This window comes from Triticum dicoccoides, chromosome 2B, assembly GCF_002162155.2.
Source record: "Triticum dicoccoides isolate Atlit2015 ecotype Zavitan chromosome 2B, WEW_v2.0, whole genome shotgun sequence".
NCBI classification, from domain to species: Eukaryota; Viridiplantae; Streptophyta; class Magnoliopsida; order Poales; family Poaceae; genus Triticum; species Triticum dicoccoides.
Genome location: NC_041383.1, coordinates 775,796,535 through 775,802,036, shown reverse-complemented (window position 1 = coordinate 775,802,036; position 5,502 = coordinate 775,796,535). Strand labels below are relative to the sequence as shown.

Sequence of the window (5,502 nt, the reverse complement as noted above, 5' to 3'; positions counted from 1 at the left end):
TATAGGTAAAACTGTGTCTATCATAGCTTGCCACAGAACTAGTTAAATAGAATTTCTAGTAGAACCAATCATGCATATATATATCATCAATGTCTCACAAACCATCATATTAATTAATTCACACATACACACATGTATAGCTATATACAATTTCTCCTACATGTGCGTGTTGCCTTCGGAGCCAGTGGCATTAGCCTAATTGGTGCCTTCGGAGCACGATGACAATTGGAAGTGGTTTTCATGAGGGCGGTAGCGGGTAATAGTATTCTCCCTTCGGATTTATGACCTGGTCGAGCAAAAATCCCGCTATTTCCTCTTGAAGTGCTTCTACGCGCTTCGTTTCTAGGAGCTTCGCTCGCACCTCTCTGAACTGTTAAGAAGGAGATCAATATGCATGTGTGTTAGTTGTGTGACTAGATATTGATAATGGTGTAAAAATTGTGAATAGTGTTTTGAAAAGCGTATACATTCCTGTCTTTGAGATCTGCTCCTTTCGGACGCCATCATGCGAATGTTCTCGCAAACGCAGAATGCACACAGATCAGTCCCCTGCGCCTGCTTTAGGGCCTTTACGAGAATGGAATTTGATCAGATAATAATTAATCAAGCATGATAATTAAAGAGATGGCAGCTAGCTAGCTAGCTATTACTACTTAATTACTTACCTTGGGTCTTCCCCATTGAAGCTTTTTTTCCATTCGCCTTTCGTGACGCTGATGAACCTTGCCCAAGCCCTGCCCGCCGACAAAAAAAATGAATAAAGGGTTTATTAAATAGTTCATATCATGAAATGACGAACTAAATAGGCCGAGATATATAGTTAATAATGATTGAAATTACCTGTTGACTATCCCAAACAAGATGTTATAGTCAGTTTTTTCTTTGAGTAGTGAGTCCAGTATTTCAACTGTTCCGGCGTCAACTTTAATGATACACAAGACCCAGTGAAATCTACATGCACACACGTTTGCATGTCTTAATTAAGCGGGCATATGTAAGCAAAAACATGTAGCTAGCTAGTAGGCAAAAACAGAGAATTTGTAGTACAAGACAGTGTGACTCACTGGAAGTTGTAAGGAAGTAGTATATCTTCATTGTTTTGAGGCGCTTCAAGAACTCTAGCATGCTGTCCTCTACGGCCTTTTCATGACGTGCATCTATTTTCCATGTGTATTCATTAACGGTGTTTGGGTCAATGAACCCAATGCCATAGCGTCCACCTTTTCTATTTCATACATCTTCATCCTGCATATAATACCACAGAAAAGAATATAGTGAGGATAATTACAGGTAATGATTGATCAAAAGGATCACTACAGCTAGCTTGAGACTTAAATTACAGAAAGAAATCACTTACAGACAATAGCAACTGACGATAGATTTGTCGAGTGCGTCCTGATTGTATCACTGAAACAGTTCAGAATACTCAACGGACACAGCTTTCTCATGGTAGTAATGCTCCTTCTTGACATTCACCATGAGGGACAATCGATCGGAAATCTTGGTAATGTTCATGTACCATTGATGCAATTCATGCATTCTCGTTGGGAGGTTCTTGACCTTGTCTGGCTCGACCAAAGGTTGGCCACGGACATATTTCCGTTTTATTTCATCCTCTCTAAGCACAGGCATGGGCTCGATCTCGAGGAGTTGTCCAACAGTGATTTTGCGAACTTCAGCCTGCATTATATGCTCCTCCGTTATTACCACATTGCCCACCTCAGGAACATAAACTGTTTACCCACAATAATATTGGGCATGCGTACTGTCACGTGTTGTTGGCACAACAAGCGAGGGGATCGATTGCGCCGCCTGTTCTCCCAGCTGGGGAATGGTTTTCCCGCATTTTTTGGCAGCTGCTTCTTGTTTGCTCGATCCCGAGCTCGCCTCCTTACGTAGACGTGCTCGATTTAACTTCCTGATGTGGCGCTCATAGTCTGTGTCAACAGGCTTGGGAGCTAGTGGTTGAGCCATACGAATGAAGTGGTCAATCGTTTCCTCAGGCACTTTCTCCCTTGGCAGCGGTGGCGGTTTCGGTGCAAAATGGGCTTCCACCTCGGACTTCGATATGGCTGCGATTTCCTCCTCGGACCTGTCATAAGCCCTCTGCGGAAGAGGCGTGAGGCTTGGACCATATTTATATGGCTTGCCTCTGCCTGTACTTCCTGTACTACCTCGACTCGTACCGCTACGCACCATAGCTACGGGGTGTCTCTTCTGTGATTGCTGAGGCGGCAGAGACGGCTGACGGGGCTGAGTTGGACGAGGAGGAGTGGCCGCCTGAAGCTGTGCCGGACTTGGAGCAGGAGTGGCCTGAGGTTGTGCCGGACTTGGAGGAGGAGTGGACGTCTGACGCTGTGGCGGACTTGGAGGAGGAGGAGTGGCCTGACACTTTGCCGGACTTGGAGGAGGAGTGGCCTGACACTTTGCCGGACTTGGTGGACTTGCAGGAGCGGGAGACTGCTGACTCGGTGGCGGACTTCGACGAGGAGTCGGCTGACGCGGTGTCGGTGGCCTTCGAAAGATGATGCAATCATTTTTCCATAGGATGATACGATGTTTGGCATCTCCGAGAAAGCGCTCGTCGTCACCTCCAGGATAGTCAAGCTCTAGCTCCGAATATGGGTCCACCACCTCATCAACCAAGACATGAGCATAGCCCGCTGGAATCGGGTTGCAATGGAAGGTTGCCTCGGGGGGATTTGTAAAAGCAACGGCGTCCGCCACCTTCATGGATATGTTCTTCATTTTGACGTGTAGCTCGTAGCTAGTGTTCTCCGTGATGTCATCCACGGGATATCTACCCAGCATTGCGTCATCCGGGGCGGAACCCACGCTACTTCTCGGCATGGATGGGGCGGTGCTATCCAATGCTGGATCATTCACTAGCTGCTGCAGCTGCTGAGACCCCCTTTGCTGGGTAAGTGAGTCGATCTGCTCCTGCTGCCGCTGGAATTTGACTATCAATTCCGCTTGACTTGCTTCTAGGCCTTGAAGGCGTTCATAGTCCCACTTCCTCTGCTCCTCCTCCATGTTCCTCTTCTTCTCCTCCGCAATCTTCTTTCTTGCACGGGTTCTGTAGTCGGTGTTCCAGTCTGAAAACCCCTCATACCACGGAATAGCGCCCTTGCCTCATGTTCTTCCCGGGTGTTCAGGATTTCCCAGGGCACGCGTAAGCTCGTCGTTCTCTCTGTTGGGCTGGAACACCCCCGATCGTGCCTCTCCTATTGCAACAAGTATCGCATCGTCGGCTCCCTTCAGACTTGCCCTCGTCGAAACATTGCCTGTCTTCGGGTCCAACTCCCCCCATGCGCATAGAACCAAGTCCTGACCCTGGGGGGCCAACTCTTAGTAACCGGAGTGGCACCTGCATCCTCCATCTCTTTCTCAAACTTATCCCACTTAGGCATTGCCACCGCATAGCCACCTGGCCCCAGCTTATGGAAAATATCCTTTTTTTGGCATTCTTCTTGTTTATTCTCGACCGTTCCTTAGCTAATTCCGAATCCTTGAATTTCATGAAATCGTCCCAATGAGCACGTTGGTTCTCTAGTGTTCCCTCGAATACTGGAGTCTTCCTTCCTCCCTTGACGTACTTGTCCCATTCACGATTCTTGTGGTTCTTGAATGCAACCGCCATCTTCCTAAGAGCAGCGTCCTTGACTTTCTGCACATCTACTTCTATGAAATGATTTGGTAGGGTGAAATGTTCCATGAGAGTATCCCAAAGCAGATCTTTTTGATTCTTGTCGACAAAAGTAACATCTGGACGTGGAGCAGCGTCCTCTTTGCCTTTTTGTCTTTTGTCTTTTGTTGGCTCTCTCCATTCTTGAAGGGAGATCGGGAGTTGGTCCTTCACAAGAACTCCGCACTGACGAATGAACTTGTCCGCAATCTTCTTAGGCGCTAATGGTTCGCCATTAGGTCTGACTGCCTCGATATTGTACTTTATGCCCTCCTTCAACTTTTTGTTCGGGCCTCGTTTCGTCCTTTTGCCTGAAGATTTGCTCGATTCGGATGGCTGAAAGAACAAAGATCGATTCGTTCATATATCTTCAAGTCATTTAAAACATGTGATGATCACTAGATACCTGCTTATATAAATATATATACCTCGCCGGTCTTTGTTGTTTCAGGATTAACATGTTCTTCGTCATCATCATAATCGTAGTTCATGACTTCATCAATTCATCTCGCGATCGAATATCATATCACCCTCTCCGGTGTTGTTTAGAAATTCGGAGCCGTCATAATCTTCTTCATTCTGATCATCATCTGGCCCGCGTATCATATCGAACATGGTCTGTTCTCCCTCTCTGTCGGTATTGTCTGCCATAGCTTTTATTTAACTAATTCAAAAGAAATATAAAACAATTTAGTATTCAAATTACATCATCTCGAATAATAGATATAATCTCGAATAGTTCGTCTAGAATAATAGATATAATCTCGAATACATCGTCTCGAATAATATATAATATTGAATAGTACATCACTGGCTAGCTAATTAAAGATCGAATACTACAGAAGAATCTAGGACACTCGCGGTTCCTACGGCGCGGGTGGTGGACAACCAAAGAGAAGGAACCCTCACAGAATCATAGCTGAAGTGAGATCCCCGAAGATACTGCCAGGTATTGGAGAACCTGCCGCCCTCTAACGCAACCATGTAGCGACGGACGTGCTCGTCCTCCTCCCTGACACGGCGATGTACCACCTCCGGCAGGGCCGGGTCCCTCCGCACCGAAACTGGCCCACGCGAACGCCACCAAACGAGATCAGGGTCGACGACGGGACCCGGGGCCGGGTTCCTCATCAAGCGGCGCGCCCCTCCAGGCAGCACCTCCCAGTGCCAGCCCGGTGGAGCCCAGTCCCGGACATGGGTCGGCTGGACGTCGTCGCGGACGGGTTGACGGCGAGGATGCGGGCCGGGCATCGTCGAGAACAAATACTAGCTATATGCCTGCAAAAGTAATATTTTTTTAATGATTGGATTTTGATAACTAAAATTTCTAACATTTCTACTATTTCAAAAATCTATATACTATTTCATACTAATTAAGCATCTAACACTAAAAACAGAAAACACAACTTCTATACATCCATTAAAAAACTAAAAAACAACATTATATAAAAAAATTTCAAACTAATTAAACACTAATTATATCCATCTAACATGCATTCATACATATATAATAGTGAAAAAAATAATAATCTAAATAATCTAAACTAATTAAACATACAAAATACGTATATACTAATTAAACACTAAATAATCTAAACTAATTAAACATACAAAATACATATGTACGTGTGTGTGTGTGTTCATGCATGCTTGTGTGTGTGTGTGTGTATGGGCTCGGGGAGGGGCGGCGCCCATGGTGGCCGCCGGGGGCGAGGGAGAGGGGTTAGAGGGGGAGAGCTCACAGCGGGCGACGGCGACGGTGAGGCGACGGCCGGGGCGGAGACGGCGGGGACGGCGCGACGGGGACGGGGACGGCG

At 46.5% G+C, this 5,502-nt stretch overlaps 1 pseudogene; it reads right to left on the bottom strand.

The window, feature by feature from the left end:
* The window catches only part of LOC119368743, a 35,060-nt pseudogene that overhangs the window by 3,840 nt on the left and 25,718 nt on the right, over positions 1 to 5,502 (bottom strand).